The sequence below is a fragment of the Parasteatoda tepidariorum genome, chromosome 3, assembly GCF_043381705.1.
Source record: "Parasteatoda tepidariorum isolate YZ-2023 chromosome 3, CAS_Ptep_4.0, whole genome shotgun sequence".
Taxonomy (NCBI): Eukaryota; Metazoa; Arthropoda; class Arachnida; order Araneae; family Theridiidae; genus Parasteatoda; species Parasteatoda tepidariorum.
Genome location: NC_092206.1, coordinates 67320127 through 67343466, shown reverse-complemented (window position 1 = coordinate 67343466; position 23340 = coordinate 67320127). Strand labels below are relative to the sequence as shown.

The 23340-nt window shown below is 30.6% G+C and overlaps 1 long non-coding RNA gene across 1 annotated transcript in view; it reads right to left on the bottom strand.

The window, feature by feature from the left end:
- Nucleotides 1-8741: 8741 nt before the first annotated feature.
- The window catches only part of LOC122271474 (uncharacterized), a 125260-nt gene continuing 110661 nt past the window's right edge, over nt 8742-23340 (bottom strand). Inside the window, exon 4 of the long non-coding RNA XR_006226389.2 lies at nt 8742-9194. This is a non-coding gene — a long non-coding RNA (uncharacterized lncRNA). The remainder of the gene's footprint in view (nt 9195-23340) is intronic.

Sequence of the window (23340 nt, the reverse complement as noted above, 5' to 3'; positions counted from 1 at the left end):
ATATGCTATTATTTTCTTATTATTTTCTACATCATTCTTGTAAGGTTTACCAGGTTAATTCAGTGAAAGTTATAAATATAGGCTTACTTTAATTCTTCTTCTTATAAAAATAGTCCGTTAATTTATTTTATTATGAAATGATGTGATTAATAATCTCAATAAGTTAGGTAAAATTTAAAATCACGTCAATAAGAAAAAATTCGACAGACTTTTTGATCTCAACCATTTACACAAAAGTCAAACTCTTATTGATATTTGAATAGATCTTCACTGTTTGTCATTTGGAAAATTCGGATTTGTCAAGTATTTTCCAGTTGTATCTCATGTTTTTTGCAAAAGTTTTGCCAACAAACAAATCCCAAAGAATGTCCATTGGATCTAAATTCAAAAGTCATAAAGTTTTCATTACTTCACAAAGGTTCAATTACTTTCATGTTTTGAGTAGTCAGGCATTGTTACTAGCATGAACTAAATATCGAAAACCTTTGAAATTTTATTAAAATATTAAAGCAGACCACATTCTGATTTTTTTAAAAGACTCTTTATTCTAGATGCAGAAAATGTCAGAAATAAAATACTATGAGTAATAAATGTTCATCAAACCATGCAAGGGATTCCGACAAAAAAATTTTTTTTTGACGATCAAATCACTAAATAAATAAATAAACAAAAATAAAAAACTTCTTTTTTGTGACTGTCAAATTTATTAAATTTACTTAAATAAAAATTCCTTAGTTAAATAAACTTAATTTGTTTCGTCTAAAAACTGATATACCTCTCATGCAAAAATTAGAATTTTTTTTTATATACACTCTGGCTACCACGAGATAGGTTTCTAACAATACGAAAAGTAACCTCACGGAAAACTCATCTCGTGACAGTAAGACTTCAGTTTCTGTCCGTTGCCGAACAAGTTACAATTTTAAAGAATAAAAATTAGTTTTAAATAGGGCATTTTCTTCAATCCTCTTTGAACGCGCGAGGGTTTGTCTTTATAATATGTCAATCGGATTCTCCAGTTTAGTGGGAAAATGTACCAAGTGGTGTTTTAAACAAGCATTAAAGTTTAGGTTTACCTAAGTTAAGAATATATTATTTTACGCTATTTGTACAGAAATTAATGCCTTTTCAACCACACTTCATTAAATAATAGTGTTTTCATTGTATTCATAAACAGCTTCAAGCTGATACGTTTTCGAAATCTGATGTTTCTAAATTTACAAAATGACAGCTAAAACATTTTTCCAGTAAACTCTTAATTTACATTTAATTTTTTCTAATACTTTTTATTAACTATTTCTGTTATTCAGAGGCCTTTTTTAATATGCTACAGGCTATTTCTAACCAGTTAGGAGCTGGTATGTATTCAGAGTGATCTGCATTCTATATCTCGATTGGGTTCTATACATAACTTACTTGTAATGAATTTGGAAAATAGTATTGTATGCGACCAATAATCCTTTATATATTTAATACTATGGTTATTTTTAAGAAATAATTTATGCAAAATTACAATGCGAAAATTGACAAAACAAGAGAAAATTTAAGACAAAATATTTTTCCAATAGCAATATATTGAAGGAATTGCTAAAAGTATATACATTTAGAACCGATTACTTCAGTATTTTTAATCGAACTTTAAAATTTGAAATAAAATAAACAAATTCAAAAATAATGAATTATTTTTCTCTGATAATCATTCTCACTGTTTATAACAGTTCTTTTTTCACAAACTATAATTCAACTCTCAATTCAATTTCAACTCTCTGGGTCTGGAATAGAATAATTTTTCCAATTTTCATTTTTTAAAGAATTATATTAAAGAATTATACTTTTCTCTCTCTTTTGAATGATGAAAATTTAGGATTTTATCTTAATCAGAATGCGAAATATAGCTATGGAAGATTTTGTATTATTTTAAAATATATAATTTTTGTTTTTAGTAATGTAATAGATGTTGAGACTTTAAATCCATTTTAGTCATTGATCATCTTTTTTTCGCATTTTTTCATTTTTAAATTGATCTATCTTAAAAATCATTTAAGATAATTACATAAAATTTTGAAGCATAAAATTTTCAGATAATTTACTTTTATTTGCTTTCAAGAAATTGAATAATTTTATTTAGATTTATGCAGATTAATTTTTGAAAAAATAATACACGAAAAAAGCAAACTTTAATTTTTTTTAAAGAAATTTTTTAAACTCTTATACTAAAAAATGTTGAAAATAAATAAAATCATTGTTATTTTTATGCAAAATAAAAATAAATTGAGCGATTTCAAGCTCAATCGTATCAATTTTATTAAAAACATTAAATGTCTTTAATTTTATTTTTTTAATGTGTCTCAAAAGATTTGAAAATATTTTTATACACTCATTATATGATAAGAGAACACAAATTTTTTTTAATAAAATACGAATACTTTTGAAGAAACTTCAAAAATATGTCCCGGACCAACTTAAACGGCAGAAACTATTTGACTTAAAGCTGTTTTTCTAAGGCTCCGTCGTAATATTAAATTATACTTTTTGTAAATAATATGCTATTTTTAAAACTGCTGTAAGTTTGCAACTGTTACTCAGGACTGTTAGGTCAAGTTAAGGCTATCTAATACCAGCGCTGTCTACGCTTATTTTGAAAATGGCTCAGAACATCAGTACGGAGAAAAGCTACAATTTTGTGCAAATGAAAAGCCTTAGCGTTATAATTTTTAAATCTTTAAAAACTTACTCCAACACTGCCTTACTTGGGCTCATAAAAAGTTGAAAAAACTGAGAATAAGGCAGTGATTTTGATAATTTTCATCTAGATAGAAAAATTTCGCGAAATTGGCGATTTTTAAAAAAATTTAATAACTTTTAAAATATTTAAGTTATTTGTCTCTTCTAAAGCCTAGATAATTCTTCATGGCAAGATTATATGTATATAGTTTAAAATCATCACATTGCTTCTAGTGTATGGCACTGAAACCAGCTACAAGCTTTTTATTTTACTTGGCGGCAAAGCCTCGGAAAACAGACTTGCGAATATAACTGCCGAACATAAAACCCAACTATAAGACTTATTGATGAGCCAATGATATTCAAAGGATTCTTAATTACTATTATTATTGTTTTTTTTTAGCATATTTACACCAGTTAATAAACGTTTTCAAAAGTCAGAATTCCACCAAAAGAAGTTTGATCATTTGGAGTTCTATAGCTGAAAAAAATTGGGAACCGCTGGTGAGAATGGCATGATCAGAGAGATAGAGTCTGTATGTACACTTTATTAGGTGTGCAGTTGTCTGTAAAAGATTTAATGAAAAATATGCATCGCTGAAGTAACGAATATATATAGGAGAAGAAAGCTAGCTTCCATAGGCATTATATAAACCAGCTCCCCAAGGTAGGTGCGGTCCCTATGTATAATGGAAAAAACAATATTTAAGGACATGCAGCCAAATTTCTGAGAACGGGTTTCCACCCTCCCTTCCTCATGCTTTGGATCTTAGTATAGAAGATGATCTGTTAAATCTGAGTATGTTCCTCCCCCTGTAAAGTTGTTTTTGTGGTATAGCATACCAAACCGAACAGTTCCCTGCTTTAGTTACTGGACTTAATATAATCAACAGAAAGTATAATATAATTTAAGTAAAGTACTTATATGCGAGAAAAATTCAAAAATAATAAATAATTCAGATGTTGTATAAAAGAATGCTTACAAGGACCACAGAACAGGAGGGAATTCTACCCGCCTCACATTTTCTGAATGAAGGGATACGACCCTCGCAATTTTTGCAATTTTCCCTCTCTATTTGTGAAATTAAATATACAATTAAAAATATATATAATTTTTTTGAGTCTGAATTAAGAAAGAAAATGGTGCGTGGAGTCCCTCCGCGCGGAAGAAGTTAAACTTCGCAACCTGCGACGTTAATTGTAGAAGAATCAGCAGTCGTAGAAGGATCACTAGTTCTATTCAACGACTCTTTTTCCTGCTCCGCTCTCCTCCGTGCTCTGTAATCATGGTAATATTGTGCATTTTTCCCTCGTGGACCAGTGGAAGTGCTTGTGGTTGCCTCATCGTCTCGCCCTGGAAAATGTATTTGTATTAATAATGTATGTGACTGCATCATAATGTAATTTCAGAAGAGAAAACCTCATAATCAATTGATATTCACAAGAGACGTACCTTAACATAACCTTAAATCCGTCGCATTGTCCGTGGGATTGTTTTCAATCATTTTTTACAATTGTTATCCACTAAATTTGAAAATAAAAAATACTACCCTATTAAATTATATGTGCATCAAAACAAACTAAAAGAAATATTTATAGAAAAACAATACTTTTATTATTTTTATGCTAGTGAGAACCAAAACAATATGGAAATGAATGAGGGAAAACTGGATCCTACCACGTGATTTCCAGGTCAATAAAAATGTAGCGCTAAACGTTTAACGCAACCTTGTTGGAAGTCGCATAAGAAGTATCACTTCAAAAATTCTCTATTTCGACGAGCAAATCATCCCTTTCTCATCCCGCTGCAGAAGAAAATATGGCCCTATTGCTGACCTATAGGGAAAATTCCTGGTTGCAAAAGTCACAGCAAACAGAATGAAAAAAAAACCTCGTTAAACGAGGGATAAATAATTTACTGGTAAACAAGATATATCGATACAGGAAGGAGGAGCCCCTCTTGTGATGCCTCCGCGATTGCAGAATGCATGTATTGTTGATTCAGAATATTAACACTATGAATGAACCAGATCTCCTAAAGATTAAATATATACTTAAAAAATAACATTATCCAAAAAGAATCATAATCATGATAATAAAAGAAATGAATTTTTTTATTAGTCTAAGTAAGTATTTATATGAAAAATACGCGTCGATAATTTTTGGATGCGTAAATTTAAAATAGTTCTTCGAATAATAAATGCAGTAAGCAGCATAAATATCGATGCTATTTGGATAGTATTCCCCATCGAACAAATTACCAAAAGTCATTCCTAAAATATATCGAAAAGAAACTAAATAAGAGCCTTTAACAGAAAATGAATTCACGATCTTGCATAAGACACATTAATAGAACAATCGAAAGCGATAATGTGGCCAAATCGAGAAAACCTCCAATCCTAAACATTTCCCTCTCACCTAAAGCGGACTGCTGATTGTTCGCTCCACCTTTTCAACCATCTCATCACCCCCTTACTCACTGCAACCGCCGACAAATTACCCAGTTTACGTTATTGATCGAACAATGGCTTTTCCTCTCTCATCAGTAGCCCTACCTTCGTTTCTAACACCTCTCCATCCCTTTTTCATCCCCCGCATCCCCATCCAAATCAGTGAAAATTTTACTTGGCGATTTTTTTTTCCTCACTCTCCGAATTTCGCGTTCACAGATGTTTTATTCCACTTTAACCGCTTTTTGGGGAAAGGACTCATCATTTCTAGTGGAGGCATCTTAATCAAGTAGAGATTGCAAATAATTAGGGCTCCCTTCTTTTGTACTCTAATGAGTTGTGCCTTAAAAGGACTCCTTTCAAAACGTTTTGAGGATTTGATTGGAGGCTTTTTTTTTCTACTTTTATTATTTAATTTTCTTGAAGGTTTCATTCTTCGTTGAATGAGAGCAATTGATGTCGATTAGTTGGGTTTGAACTCAAAGACGGAAATTTCTTGAAATGATTAGGATCTTCAAGGTGTTTTGAGTTTTCCAATGATGCACAAACTCATTTTTGTAATATCACGGAGAAAAGCAAATTACCTTATTTTGTCGTTAATAGTGAACTAAAAACTATTGTTCCTTTTCCTTTATGCCAACAAGAATTTAATTACAATGAAATAATGAATTCATAAAGGAACCTCATTATTGGTCTCTAAAGTATCATTGTTATGGTAACCCAATTCAACTAATTCAACCCAAATGACTATAAGTCATAAACTTTAATGTAATTACTTATTTTTTAAGTCTAATGTTTGTAATTATATGGATGAAAAAGTATAGAATATGAACTAAATCTCAAAAAATTTACTGTTACTTTCTTATTATCAATAAGAGAAAAGGAAATAACTTCATGTTGCCAATAGGCTAATACAATTTGTTTTATTTATTTTGGTTACTGAATGAAAAATAAATACCGAATTCCAATTTAATTGTTTCTTAAATTATTGAAATGTGCAAATTCTAAAAATTTAAAATTTTCTTAACTTTAAAAAGAAATCAAAGTAGCATAATTTTATCAAAATAAACAAATCAATTTACTTTCTTCGTAAATTATTTTTCACACACTCAAGAAGAGTTATTTAAATTGTCACGTCAATTCGGATCGAATTCTCGTTCATGGGACATTCCTGAAGTTCAGGCACTAATAAATTATATTAATAATTAAATATTTTAATAACTAATAATTAAATATTTTAATTTTTGTTGTTGTAAAAAACGTGATACTTTCTTCTTTTATTGATTTTTTATATTCTTTGACCATGTTAGACCATGTTGTCCCTATTCTTTGACCAAAGATCAATGTTAAATCATATTATCTTGCAAATTTGCAACATCCAGAATAAAGAGTTAAAATAGACTGTATTTTCAATCAACGTGAACCGTAATACTTACTTGCATAAAAAAACGTAAAATTTAAGTAAGATTATAATGAAGGATTAAATTAAGAAGAAATATAAACAGAAAAAAATTATCTTAAGATAATCAAATAATCCACCTAAAGATAATAAAACAGATGAATGACGATTTCATTGATTTATTGATTGATACCATCAATCTACCACACCTCTGTGATGACAACGTTAAATCCATCCTCTCTGAATGTAGGGATGGTACAAGAGCAGTGCACTCACTTGTTAAACAGGTAATTGTAATTTCTGGTAATGGTGGAAAACTCACTCGCTCATTATCCTTTTATTTTATATTGTATTTCCTAATCACTTGCTTTAATCGATATGTGGCATTCAACCAAATGCTTTTGACAAAATTTGCATCCTCAAAATAATACTCTATAATTTGACGATATATTTTGCTGGAGCAATTCTTCAGTTAGCAGTTTCATCATAGAAAATTTCGTTGATAAGCACCATTTTTTTTTACAGAAATGTAAATTATTATTTTGTCCTAAATATGGACATATAACTGCAAGTTAAAAAAAACTTCGGATAATGCTATTAAAAAAACACGCTTTTAAAACCCCAAAGTTACTTGAACAGTGACCTCGTCCAGTACACGTGTTCAGTAAACAAGTAAGTTAAATGCATCAACTTATTTACGAATATGAATCTAAATATCTCATAGTTTAAAAAAAGAATTATACATTTGTAACTGTACTTTGAAATTTTCAAAATTTTATACAATTCATGAACCATGTATTCATATGAGATAATTGTTTATAAGATTTAATTTTGAATTTCTAAATCACTCATCACATGACACTATACTCCGTCAGAATCCTGGTAATTTATAAAATTTCGGTCGTTAATAAAAACTTGAAATAAATTATTAAAAGACATTTAGGTCACAAAATAGTTTAACACTAAGACAGAAAAAGTTTTGAATTAAATTTTATTAATTTATAAAGTGCAGAATTCTAATTTGAATCAACAAATTGAAAGAAAAATTGAAGAGTTTTGCTGTAATTTTTACTCAAGTCAAAAAAATTTGACGCGACTTTACCACCCCCTTCATTCCATTCACTGAAAAGTGAATATTGCAGCAACGCTTCGTATTTATGTGATTATTTAATAATGGGTTATTCAAGGAAAATTTATCTATTTTTTTAATAGAGGACTTAATTGTATTTTTTCGCAATCGATTTCACACCTAAGCCGTGTAACCATTATGTATTTTGAAAGCTCACAAGCAATGGCTTTCTTGTAAAAAGAAAATTCAACGCAGTGTTTTTTTATTGGTGCCCTTTCAAATTTGGAAAATGAAAAGCTGCTTTTTTGGCTATCGAAAAGGTAAAAATGCTGTTCAAGATGAAGATGTATTCACGGTAAAAAAACGGTCTCTCAAAACTGTGCAAAATCGCTTTCAAGCCAACATAGTCAATTTATTTTATATCCGCCGTTGAAAAACCGACCCAATTTTGAGTTTACAACTACCGATGTTCAACTCCGTAGCCTTGAAATTTTGAACCCGATCCAGAAGACAAGGGAACTATTATATCATGTGTTGTGTAATATTTACCTTCCTGGAGGGCTATTTGATGGAAGTAACCCGCATTTGCGTTACATGGAGTAGGAAACCATGAAAACCTCCCAAGGTCAGCCTGAAGGCTAGGGAACTCTAACCCATGATCCGTCAACCACTGAGCCTATTTCACTTAAGCACTGTGATCTGTACTAGCCGGGTGCGGAATTCGTATGTGGAAGAGAGAAGCTCTTCGGCTGTCAGCAAGATTCGAACCAAATACCTCCGGGATCGTAGTGGGATACTCCATTCACATAGCTGTACATCCCAGTCCAATGAGAGTTATTAAGCAGCTTTATATAGTGGCCGCCGAAATGACACAGCATGACATACTAATTTCCAATTTCATTGGTACAAAAGGTTGCACTTTGGAAAATATGATCCCAATAATTTAATTAGGAGACCAGTAATTTTGAATTCATTTTTTGCTTGTTTCGCTATATCTAAAAACTTTTAAGCGAATGGAAAACCTTTTTACACAAAATTTATTTGAAGATAATTCATCTAGAAATACTTTTTAAGCATCATTTATTATTTTATTTGATAAATACATGACATGTTTATAGGAGACAGGTTAAGTCTCTCACAAGCGACTCCTCTCTTCCGTCTGACAAACTGGAACTAGCCAACTTTTATGCTAGATGATATCACTATATTAACTAATTAAGTCACTTAGATGTAAAGGTGACATCACTTCAAGGCCTCGTGAAACACCCACGGCTTCTTATTAAATCTTTTTCTTCATCCATATTTCTGGAGCAATCTAGTATATAGCGACATGGATGATCTGTTTTAGGTGAGAGGCATAGAGCACGCTGTATAATATTCTGTCCTTTTCTACACTCGCTACATACTCTCCCTTCCACTGGATTAGAAGAGAAATTATTCATCTTCGCATTTCATGAAAAATTATTCTGCTACATGACTGTAATTCGATTTTCCAAACAAACTAGAGATTTCAAGGTATTTCTTACATCAGAGAAAAAGTTTTCTGGCACACCTGTAATAAAAGAAAATTTCACAATGATACTTAATTTATACACCATAGAAAATATTCCTAAAATGCAAAGTTAATCAGTACCCAACGTTATAATTCTTTGTACGGTAAAATCAGTATTTATTGTAAACATTTACAGTAGATATAACATTATTGATGGTTAAGAAGAAAGTTATTGTGGTCTTCTATTTATATTAATCAAGAAAACTTTCCTAGAATAAAATTCTATAAGTTGAACAGTTCTGGAGAGACTACATTTTACAATAATATTTACCGTAAAAGTTTCCTGAATTTTATTTACTCATATAAAATTCAGAAAACGCAAGTTTTTACGGTAAACTAATAATTTGGTTCCAAATGTGTTATATTATAAAAATTCAAATTATTAAATAAACAATTTTAAAGAAAGGGAAAGTCATCGTAAAAAGCTAATTTGAGAATATAATTTAAACTAAAAGTTTACTCTTTATTCAGCGAATGTTACTTCATTGGTGAATTTTCAATTTAACAAAGAAAAAATGAAGTAAATATGTAATGCAATTTTATTCGAATTTGTAGCATGAGAGGAACATGATAAATAGTATTTCAGTGCATTGAGGAAAAATTAGCGTTTAAACATAAAAAAAATATCATTAAAATTTCTTCCTATCTTATCATTAAATTACCTATATCACTAAATTAAACAAAACCTTTCTTATTTAAAAATGTAGCATAACTTAGTGGTTAATATCTACAGACAGCTATATCATGTTTTCAGATTTAAAAACTAGATTTTTTTTTCTTCTTCAAAATATCACTTAACGTATCCTGTCACTAAGTTCTCTCTTTATTAATCAAATGAAATGTAACTAATATTAAGTAATTGCTCCAGTTGCACAGCTGGTAATAATATGATTTTAAATATAAAAGCTAAAATATGTATTTTTCAAATGCGACTTAAGGTTTGTCAAGAAATCTATCAAATGNTATTATTATATATACATATATATACATAATTATTATTATTATCACACTGACTATACAAATTATATTATTTAAAAGAAATGTAAAATTACATTGAAAAGTAATGATGTTTCGAAGTTGGGAGTGTCTCTGAAGTTTTCAAAACTACAAAAACTATTTCTCATTAAGTAATTTTTTGAGACAAAAAGTGCAATATTTCTTGATTAAAACTAACATGTCAGGGACTAAGAAAAAAGTTCGATGTATTCGAATACGCGATATAAAGTAGATGTTTGTAAAATAACGAAAACAACTACTTTCGTTTCTTGCCTTCGTAGTAAGAAACAAGCAAAGAATAACTAAACTTATTTTTATGGTAACGTTTTTACACGCAATGTTTAAGAAAAAAAAATTTTCCGATAAAATATTAAACTTTAAGCCTTTCAAAACTTATTATTCGCCTGTTCTAATGGGAAGGGTAACCGTTAACAGGGTAACCGTTGTATATTTAGTTTGATCCATATTAAATTTCAGGAAACGCAAACCATAATTTTCTTATTTTCTTTATAGCATCAATTATGTGTTTCTTTTTCTTTCAATATTCTGAGAAATAAAACACTTTTAAGTGATTAAATTTGATTTTTTTGAGAGATTAAACACTACTCTTCATCCATTGATCTGGATTTCTAAGAATCATTCCACGTCCTAAAAAATTTCAAATGAAGCAGTTTAGGAATTTTTTGGTACTTCACTGTATTTATGTTAAAAAAATCTTTGTTTTTATTAATTAAAACTAACCCTATGAACCAGAAACATCTCCATCCTGTAGGTCACTCCACGGACTTGACTCTGAGACTACTAAATATTGGAGTGCAAGAGAGCTTTTGGGGAAATGACTTCGGTCTTTCTTTCACTTCGTCATCTTATTCCTTCTGGCTTTTATTGTTCTTCTTTGTTGCGTTTAATTGTTTTCCCCACCATTGGAAATAAATAAAATTAATTAAAGTTACCATTTGGTTACATCGATGTTTCTCACTTTAGGGGTCAATAAAATATAACGTAAACACCTTACCTGGGGATCAGAAAATAATACTCATATTGCTGAAAAAGTTGAAAAGAGGCATGAGCAGTGACAATTTTCATTTTTTTATGTAAAGAAATGTAGCAAAAAAAATGGGATAAGGGACTCTTGAAAAAAATTCAAATTAGAAATAAAAGTTTAGGAAGAGGAAACTACAGAAAAGAATTTTCTTCTGCGAGTTTCAGAGGGCAAGAGTTTTAATCACAGGAGGAAAATACAAAAGATCCCAGAAGAATATTCTTCTTTAAAAATTTTATAAAATAATTTAAACATTAATTTTCTCTTATTGAAAGTTACATCGTTTATTTGAATTAATAAGAAATAAGATTAGTACCATAAAAGTCAAAGTCACTGAAAAAAACAAGGGGTGTGTTGTGACAAGGTCTGTGATTTGCTTATATTTGCTAGGAAGGGAGGGTGTGGGGAGTTCAAAAGTTCTAAAAATATGCTTTCGTTGTCTTAGAACGATCTTACCACAGCCTGTCTCCTATCTTCCAATTAGAAATGACTGCATTTTGCTTTGGCCATTTTTCCTTCCCCATTATTGGCAAATTTGTCTCCATAATTAATGCTTTTGTTAGAACTCGATAATCCTGCACATTGGAAAAAAAAGTATGGCCTGACCTACTAGAATATGGTAAAATTTACTGCACTTCTGGCTCTATGGAAACTCCAAAATCTCCTTAATTTGTACCGAAGCGCTTTGGTAATGATTTTGGTAAAGTTAACGGAAAAATATGGTTTTATAATCTGTGATAAAATTTAGTGAATGAGATAAAATTCAGTAAATTTTTCATGCTATTTTAGAGCACGGCATAAAATCATTTATTCGATTAAATTTATTTAGTTGCTTATTTTATTAAATGTATGGAATTTTTGGTAATAAGAGCTGTAATTTTAAAAACTAAAATTTTCGGTAAACCTAAATAAACAGAATAAACGGAAAAAATACCAAATGAATGGTGTAAATAAATTATGTTTTAGTTTTAGTTCCACAATTACTTAGTTGCTTTTTAACCAGAAATATCATTACCATACAGTGTGGTAATTTTACCAGAATTTTTGTGTTGTATTTGATGGAGAAAAAAAATCTAGCAAAATTACCGTACTATATGTTAATGACATTTCTAATAAAAAAAAAACACAATTCCTGTAATGGAATCAAAATATAATGAATTTATATCATTCATCAGATAGTTTCCCCCTCATATGGCGATGGTTAACCAAAAATTCAGTTTTCTGAATAAATGGTTTTTATGCCATGCTCTTAGGCATCAAGATAAAATTACGAAATTGTACCATATTTACCATATTTAGCACACTTTATAAAACAATATTTTATGGTTAATGTTACAAAAATCCTTACCAAAACGCTTCGGAAAAAAATACCGTGCATTTTGGTGTTCACATAGAACCAGAAACCATAAATTTTACCACATTCTGGTAGTTTTGACAATGGTTTTTTCTTCAGTGCACAGAAATAATATTTTATATGGTGACGTTGTTCAGTGTTATTCAATAGTAAACTAATCAACTTTTTGAAATATTATAAATATTTAGTAAATTAATTTTTCCCCTTTTTTCCTCTGATCCTGTTCTAAGAAAAAAAAACGAACTAATGTTAAAAACCTAAGTCTTTCTTTTAATTTCGCAGAATGATAAACAATTTCCTAATTTAGGACGAAAATTCAAATTTAAATTTCAGACTAATTTGTTTTTGATAATGAAACAAACCTCTCCCCCACGCAATTCCAAATAAAAACTCGTAAGATTTTTCTTTAAATGTATAATACGCAAAGAGAACGCACCAGAATGCATAAATAATTGAAAACCCACCATAATATTTGATTTCTAAAAACATATTTTGTAAATGAAACTTCGAGTACTACCAAGCCAATGTCTTTTGCACGAAAAACTGCTTCGACAATTTCTCTACCTGTCTTAAAGAACAAAAAAAATAAAATAAAAATGTAGAATTGTGAGAAAAGAAAAGAATCTTCTCTCTTAGAAACCTAACCTCTCTCTCACCCTCCATCTTTTATCTTCAAGTAAAGAAGAGCAAGAGCGAGGAGGGCGTGGCCGGGAAGCGTGTAAAAGCACTTAAAGAAGATCCGATGCGTAATTGGGCGGTTAAAAGCAGATTGAGAGAGGGCGGTACCCGGAGCACGATTGTATCCTTTTTGGGCACGCTATGGGATTTAGGCACGAAAGTGCCGACTCCAGCCCCTGGTTCTGAAATTCATTTTTTCGAAGCAATTCTCTTCTCTTGTATTCATTTTCCTTTATTTCGGGGTGTAAAAGAATTTTTGGGTATATTTCTCAAATGTGGTAATGCATGTTAGCACGAAATGGTCAGGTTTTTATTTATTTTATTTTTTAAACTACTAACTTTGAAAAAAAAGTAATTGTCTATTCTAAGAGTTCTTTTGTAGATTGTACATGTAAAAAATAAATCTATTCTATTTATGAATTTCGTATTTTTACAGCTTTCAGGTGAATCTATCAACATGCTCTACGAATAAAGGGAGAGGGAATTCATGCATTACGTAAGCACTTAACAGGAAGTAGCCATTTCCTTACTTTCGCTGACAAGGGGAAAGGAAGGGTATGAACAATGCTTACGTTAGACACTATCTAAAGAATCAAAATAAGAAATTTTATAAAAACATCAAAGTTTGTAAAATTTTAAATGTAGAAAAGTTTCAGAGGTCAAAAGTTTTGGAACACACAAGATTCCAAAGAATATTTCATAAAAATGGATGAAAATGTAAACTTTGTTGATACAATAAATATAAGTATTAAGTTAATAAATATATTATTTTGATTATGAGAAACATAGGAATAACTAAATTTAGTAATTATAGCTGAAATAATGCTAAATGATAGCTTTTTACTTAAATTAGTCCTAAAACTAGATTGCTACAGTAAAAGTCAAAGCAAACACCAGGGATTGCAACTTTTTTACATAAGATAAGGTGTTTATGACTTTCCTATTTTTGCAAACAAGGGGAGAGGAGGAGTCTAATATTGACCAAAAATTATTACGCAATATTTAAGTGGACAGGGACAAAAAATTTTGAAGACAAAAAAGAAGACATTTTTCACTAAGTTAACTATTTTATATTAAATTTCAATTTAAAAAAAACGTTTAAAAATCACAACTGGCAAAATTTTTTTTAGACCTATACACGTTTCGATGTTACATTGGTACATCATCATTAGTACCTTGGTACGTCATCGCATCTATGTTTTACCATTCCTGCCATTTATCCTACTGATGAAAGTGTAACAATGTGATATCGTAACGCGTATAGCCTTAAAAATCATATCAATTGTGCTTTTTAAACGTTGTTTTTCGCGAAATTTAATTTTATCACAAAGGAGTACTCTCATAATTTTATATTTCCAAATCGTTGCTAGAAGAAAATTGGAATGCAGTGTACGCCATGTTGTATAATCATTAGTTGGTGCAATCAACCTCTTATTGTCATCAAATTTTCAAGAACGGAGTCATTTATGTATAAAAAAGCAGCTCACTGACGACCATTTTATATTGTAATCAAAAATACTCGGTGAGTCATCGAAATTTACTAAAAATGAAATATACTGTAAAAAATTCCGGATCAAATTCCAACATAATGTAACGACATTTTGGGTGCGTTAACCGTAAAATCCATTTTAGCGCAATTTTTGCAGTAATATTTATTTAACGAGAGTAATTCAGTGATTTTTCTCGGTAATTATTACTTCTGAAAAAAATCATGGTACAATAGATTTTTGGTTCTGCAACATGTCCCGGTAAAAATAGATTTTACGGTAAAAATAGATTTTACGGTAAAAAGCACCGGCCCCCTGAGTGACGTCATTAATCTGATCCGAAATTTTTCACAGCTGCTGAGTTTGAGCGTCAAAGAAAGCCCAATGCATGCTTGGTATTTCTTAGATATTTTATTTTATATCCGTCGTTGAACTGCCGACCTAAGTTTAGGACTTACGACTACTAATGTTCAACTTCGTAACCTCGTAATTTTGAACCCGATCCAGATGACAAGGGAACTGCTGGATCAAGTATTGGGAGAAATTTGCTTCCGTGGAGGACTTTTTGGTGGAACTAAACCGCATTTGCGTTACACGAAGAAGAAGACCACGCGAACCTCCCACGGTTAGCCTGACTCATGATCCATCTACCACTGACGATATTTCACGTCAGCACTGTGATCGGTGCAAGCCGGATGCGGATTCGTATAGACCAGCCATCGCTGTGATTCGAACCCGGTGTATCTCATTGGAAGGCGAACGCTTTATCCCCTGAACCATCGAGGCTCTTTCTTAGAATTTATTCGTTCTTAAATGTCGTATTACTTAAGGAGAGGTATACTAGGTTCGTTTTCTCATTCAGTGTTTTAAAAAATAATTATTTTTCGTCATTCATATAGGGAGATGAGATTTGGGATTGGATTGAAAGCCGAAGCATCAGGTGCTGTGTGGGGAATGGAATATTTATTTCCAAAGAAAATTGAAAATGATAGTTACTATATCGTTTTTCTACCCCGTTTGCTAGAAAATTGCTAATATCGTTTTGGTTTTATAAATCCTTTTCAGGCCTTTTAAAAGAATTATATTTAAGTTACTTAAACATCCTATAAGTATTGAAAATCACTGGAGCATTTACCGAACACCTTGCCAATACGACCTGGGCTACATCGGACAAACAATCGGACATTTTAAAATTTAGACTAAATGACGATTACAGATATGTCGGTTATCAAGAATGTGATAAATCATCTATGGCCATTCCTTTTTCGAATCTTGGGCATAAATTCAATTTTGATAATTCCCAGATTCCTTCGACCCATATCACATTAGCTCATCTTGATGCCTGGATTCTTGTTTCATTCATATGAATACTGATTTCCTTGTTAACAATATGAGTTTCTCACCACTTCCCCATACCGCGTAGAAATGCATTTTGCCCTGATTTGCCTCTCTCGACCTCTGATATTTTTACAGTTTTGTTTTTCGCATTTATTTATTTTTCCTCTTTTGTCTCATTTTCGGCTATCGCAGATTTTCTCGTTCTATTTTTTCACCTTCATTTTTCATTTTTCGTAGGTAACTTTTCGTTTTCTGTTTCAAATCACTTTTATTTTCCTCGTTCATATTTTGAGATTTTTGAAAGGAGCCTGTTTTTTAGTGCTCGAAAAAAGTCATAGCATCAAACATGTGTAAAGCAACAAGTGTTTTAATTGTTTACTTTTCCGGTAAACAGCAATGTTTTCTCTCACTTTTACTAGCATTAAGTTTCCAATTAAAAGGATCGACTTCTTTATCTTTATTAACATTACATATTTAAATTAAAGTAATTCAAATTAAAATAAATTAACTGAAGGATTTGTAATCAGTAATGATTAACATTAATGAACAATAATTAACAATAATAAATACTTATGTATATTTATACTCGTAATTCTGTGAAAAATTTAGAAAATACTATTTTATATGTAATGCGAAATAGATATTCAGTTTGTGAAATCTGTTGTTCGTTATAGAATCAAAGACTTCGGTATTAATATGATCACATTAGACGAGCACTGTATATATTATTTCAGAGTAAAAATGAAAAATAATTTTATGAAATACACAAATTGTAATTACATTAAATTAAACAACTAACGTATATTGTATCAAACTTTTATCATCATAACTTAAAAGAAATACTTCGCAATTATTAATAAAATACACACTTTTTACAGAGTTGAAAGATTTATCTTCCTATATTGTCACATTCGAGTCATTTATTTTCTTTTATAACCGTCGTTGAACAGCCGACCCAATTTTGGGTTTACGTCTACTAATGTTCAACTCCGTAGCCTTGTAATTTTAAACTCAATCCAGAAGACAAGAAAACTCTTGAATCAAGAAATGGGATAAATTTGCCTTCATGAAGGACTTTGTGATGGAACTAACCCCCATTTACGTTACATGGAGAGGAAAAGCATAAAAATTTCCCACGGTTAGCCTGACTGCTGGAGGAGCGAGTCATTTATTGTAATTGTGCTGAATTACTGAACAAATTATGTCATGAAAACAAGATAAAAAGTGCTTGAAACTAAATAATTTTTTGAGCTCTCAATACCATAAAAACTGATAAATTGCATAACGTGAAATATTTACACGCATTGACAGCTCATTCATAAATGGATTAAATTCGCAATTGAGAATAATTCACAATTTAGGTGTTATTGACAATTTAAAATATCTGTATCATGGTCAGAATCGTTTTAGTTGATTTCCCAACGGATTCAGAGGGTTTTCTTTAGATGTGCGTGCATGAAATTGACATACGGTGAACTTAATAATGCTAGACAGACACAATGAGTTTAAATATCTATGAATTAAGTCACAAAAATTAAGTTAATCCGTGCTCAAATAACAAATTAGTTTTATTAATTATAGTTTTAAAAAGTTTTCTTCGAAGAATATGAAATTTTTGGAATCCAAATTTCAAATTCTTCGTCTTTAATAGAAAAAAGTTTTTTCCCCTTTGGTCATTCCCATAATGTAATTTCGTATTAAATTATTGACTGTTATTATTATTTTTTTTAAAAAAAATTGCGCCATCCCGCCTGTTTAGGGGTCAGGAAACTGGCCCTGCACCAGAAAGATTCTGGGTTCGAATCCCGGACAAGGCATTGATGTTCTTTCCATCTCTGTACTATTTGTCCTTATTGTGGGAGCAACGTTGGCCCACCTAATATGGTGCCTCTGAAGGAGTGGCCGACAAATCTGCCTTTCTGATGCCTGTATTACGAAAGGTCATTCTCCAAGTGGCCAAAGGAAAAGTTTTTTTTAAAAAATTGAAATAACAATTTTCTGGTAAAGACATCCTTCATTCCGGTGTTGCAGAGCGAAGTGCGCTTTAAATCTGTGGTGACTAAAGGTCCCCTCATTGGTTGTGGTGTAGAAGTTGGGAGAGTGGGTACCAGCTCAGGCACTACCCACGTCACCTAACCAGGTTAAAATGACGTAGCCTTCATGGCTTTTAAAGACAAAGCTCCGAAAAACTGGTCTAGGTGTTTCGCCATGGTTGGTACGCGTGACTACCATAACCTCAGCATAAGTCTTAAAATTTTTATTAAATTAATGCCTGAAAGTCAGTTTTATAAAATGGGTGAAAATACGTCAGGGGTACGCAGAAACAAAGAAGCAACTCATCATAAAGTCGTACGTAGATTTATGCAACTCTCTTACAGTCTCAATATAACTTTGCAGTCTATTTCTGCATGACGAGGTTGATCAAAAAAATTTTGAATTAAACTCAAAAATCCTTAAGAGAAAAATAATTTAAATTTGAAAGATACGAATAATCCTGTCTTTAGACAGCCTGTCTGAAAATGGCGTGGTTCAAAATTGCTGGATAATAACTTGATGAGGGGTAATAACAAATGAAGTAATCAAAATCTCTGATTGAAAGAGCCATTTGGGATAATTGAATCAAAAACTCTGAAGAAAATTACTTTGTTTGAAGAAGTGTCTAATCAATGATTAAAATTAGAAAATTCCTAATAACATATATTTTTGGGAAAGGAAAGATTGTTCCCCATCAGTTTTCTTTCGATTTCAACATTTAATTAAAAGAAATCATATATATCTTTTTTACTTTTTCATTCATTGATTGGAATCCAGTACAAAAACAAAATTGGAGAATAATTCAATTAAGTTCAAATAATGTTGAAATCATGTCTCATACTTGTTTTTAAAATATTTAAAGCATATCTTTATTAAACATAAGAATAAGTGACATACAAGTTGATATCGGAAACTATTAACAAAGATGGAGAATAAAAAATGTATAATATAAATTAGGTATGTGACAGTAAAAAAAAGAACTGTTTCTCATTCAGTATAATTCAAACTCATTACAATTTTTTCTTCAGGTTGCTTCAAATGCATAATAAATTTAAATAATTGCTTAAAAACTTTAAAACTTAAATATTGCAGACGTTTTATGCGTAGTAAAAATATAATCTGGCTTTCTTTCTTCTTCCTTTTTTACTGCAATTTTGCTTATTAATTTAGATTAATTCTTTCATTTTAAGCTTTCGGCTATCTCTATTGTTATATACTGTAAGCCGATGTAATAATCTTATCAAAATCTGTTCTTCAGATTGATTCATAGCAAACAGAGAAAAAAAAAAGTATGGTCATAGCTACCTGAATATGGTAAAATTTACCGTGTTTCCAACTCAAGGGAACGCCAAAAAACACGGTCATTTTTATCGAAGCGCTTTGGTAATGATTTTGGTAAAATTAACAATAAAATATGGTTTTATATTATGTGATAAAATTTGGTAATTTTATCCTGATACCTTAGAGCATGGCATAAAAATCATTCAATCCGTTAAATTTACTTTTCAATTTTGTATTTTTTTTTGCTAAATGTTTGGTTATAAAAAATATTATTTTGAAAACCAGAATTTCCGGTAAACTTCTGAAAGATATTCAGTTTTTTTTTCTTTTTAAACAAGAATTATGTTTTTTTTTCCTTCAGAAATGCCATTACTATACAGCATGGTTTATTAGATTTCACTTCTTGTTTCTCAATTAACCATTTAAATTATTTTGCAGATGAAAACTTGATCAAGAGAAACCGGAAGGGGATGATGTGAAGCCTTTCTCCCTTTCACTTTTATAAAATGTGACAGCTTCTGTTTAGCGACTTACAGTTTAACGTTGTAAAGGTGATGATATTTGCCAAAGTGATAAATCAAATTCGGACATTTTTCTAAATTTAAATGTTTAGGTTGATTGAGTATTTCCAAATACGATAAAGAGTCTCGTAAACGTCTCGTTACATGTGAAAGAATCTCGTAAAAATAAATTCCTCTGAAATTTCACTAGATATACATAATGAAATAAACCTTGACGATTTGACTATAAGATTCATTTCTACACACCGTAAACTGCACGGTAAAAAATTCCTGATTAAATTACGGTATAAAGTGAGGGCGCTTAGGGTGCCTCATTCGAAAAATCCATCTAACCATAAAATTTATTTATACCGTTAAATATTATACCATAATCTTACGGTAATATTTATTAAGTTAAAGTTCAGTACAGTGATATTTATTTAGCAGAGTTAGCAGTAATATTTATTAATTATCAATTGATTTTACGGTAATTATTATTGTGAAAATTTTAATATATCATATTTTTTGTTCCGTAACATATTCCGGTAAAAATTATTATTAATGTGTTTTAAGTATATAACAATGCATGTATTTGAAGCTTTAATTTTATTATTTAATAATTTAAGCACTTTAAAAAAGAGAACTTTTTATAATATTTTGTCAAAGTAACCTGGCTGAGGCTTCTTAGATTCTTAACTTAAGTTCTCTTAAATATTAATTTTCCTTGTATATTGGTCAATTGGGCTTTCTACTATGGATATTCTTAACGAAATGATTGAAAAACTTGCAACAGTTTCGTGACAAAATGCATGCATTCGAAATGCATAATTTTATAAGATTTCTGCTGCTGTAGAATTAAATTAAATGCTTTAATGGCACGTAATCACAAATATCACTTTAGCCATAAAAATAACGTTGTTTTTAAATTGTAGTTCATTCGTAGATCACGGATAAAATTTGCATCTGTTTGGGGAGATACTGTGCAAAAATACAGATTTGGACAAACGTAATCACAAAAACAAAGACTTTACGTATTGTATATACGAAAATAAAAGCATTTTTTAGATTAAAAAATTGAAGGAAAATTATTATCGTTATTTCATTACATAAATTGATACTAATTTCAAATTTACTTAAATTTTTACTTTACTAGAAAGTACAGTTTATACCATTAATAGTTTCCATAGTATTGCAACAGCATAAATTTTCCAAAAGCATAATAAGCAAAAATCTCCCTTTATACTTAGATGAACTACCGTAAAAATGAGATACATATTTTTCCAGATTTTAAGCCGAAAAAATTCTGGTCTATACACTGTAAGAAATGGATATACAAATAACGCGAAACTTTTTTCCTTATTGATGAAGCTGTTTCCTGGTATATGCTCCGAGCAAAAATTTCGTCAGAAGTGGCAAAACAACTATATTCTTTAACGAAACAAGTTTCGCTAAAATTAAAGAATATATTTTATTATTTTATTCCGTTTAAAAAAAACAATTTATAAATAAATTAATTAATTAATTAATAAATATCTCTGTATTGCCTAATGTAATGAGCTTTTCTAATAACCCCTTTATCGTTCGTACCATATAGCTGGATCAATGTTCAAACTCCAACGGCACAAGAAGGACCAATGGAAGGAAAGATAAATTACGTCCACGCCTGAAGCGGGATTCGGATTCCGGGATGAAACCAACTCCTTGACCACCATATAAACTGGTTGGCTCATTTTGTCACTTTATTTTTGATCGTCTAGTCCTCATTCTAGTCTCGTCCTTCTAGTTAACAATCTTCAATGCACTACGAAGAGGGTTCAAGATGGGGAAACATCTTTCGTCACACATTCAAGAGTTCACGTTTCGTCACAGATCACGCAATTTCGTGACGAAATGATTCTCAAAATTAACGAAATCCCGGATCTCTACCCTGGATCTTCCCTGTACGTTACTTAACCACCATACAAGCCGGTAGGCTCATTTCGCCGCTTTATTTTCAATCGTAGATTCTTCATTCTAGTCTCGTCATTTTAATTAACACCCTCCCACAATGCACTGCGATGAGGTTTCCAGTTCGAGAAACATATTTCGTCATGAATTCAAGAGTTCGTGTATCGTCACAAATCACGTTTATTTCGTGACGGAATGATTCTCAAAATTAACGAAATACAGCACAAGAATTGCTGTATCGTCAAAAAAGAGAGGTTTATTTCTGAGAGTGCGATATTTAAAACAAATTGCGAAGAGATAGGGAGCATAATTATACTTTGTGTTTAAAAACCCTTAAATTAAACATTTTAACAACATATTTTACATATTTTAAAAACTATTCAAACTAGTGACACTAATTATGTTATGAATACCATAGCACACAAACTTTGCCATGAATGACAACACATTCCCTGTCACTCTATTTTGTTGCTTTAACACTGAAAGCAGTAGAAGGTCCGAACGAACATTTATCTAACATTTCACCTTCATTCCCGGCGAATTCGTGATAATTACTAAAAGGGTGACGACAAACAAGGAGTCTGGGAACTACATCGGAAAGATCGTGAGAACAATGGCATGTGTTCTTTTTCAGTAGTCGATTCCGATTGAAGTAGTGGGTGGAATGGGACCCCTCAATCACGCAATCCCCAACACTTAGAAGGTTCGATGGTTTTTATAGTGAGTCCCCCCACCTTTCGAATTCGAAAGGCTGTTTCCTAATTGTGAGGTGTGATAAATTTCTGTAGCTCTCTATCCATCCTTTTAGACAATTAGAGGGAGATTTTGTAAAAGGTTTGTTGTACTGGGAATGCAGTCTTTTATAGACTTTTTCCCAATCTTTTCTGAATCATCTTACAAGCTAATCGATTGGTTTTGCCTCTACATGCTGAAGTATCATAAGATACTTATTTTTGACGAAAAACCGAAAGCGTAGTCATATTTGGATGCGTAGGGTTGAGTTGGAAGTCCTTTAGGAGTCATAAAATGGAATATTCTAACTATAATGTAATAGTTTTATAGTATTCATAAAAACTTTCGTAAAAATATGAAAAATTACGAAATAATAATAATTATCGCACCTTAAAACTATTTTAAGTTTAACACTAGACAAGAGTGATTTCAATGATTTATTTTTCCTTTTATCGTTATTAAATTAATTCTGAACTGTCAAATAATAAAAATAAACTTTTTTTGAAAATTTTGCAAACCCATATGAATTTGGGGAAATAGAATATGGCCATTTAAAAGTAATAATGATTTAATGTACTTCATTTTATTTACATCGCTTTATAATTTAAAAACCCTTTTAATCATTGCAGCATGAACCAAAAAAGTTTTAATGAATTTTGTTACTGTATTTAAATTATGTAAGACAAAAAAAAAACGTAGTTCAAAAAGGTCAACTGTTGAGTTGCAAAAAAGAATTTGAATATATATATATATATAT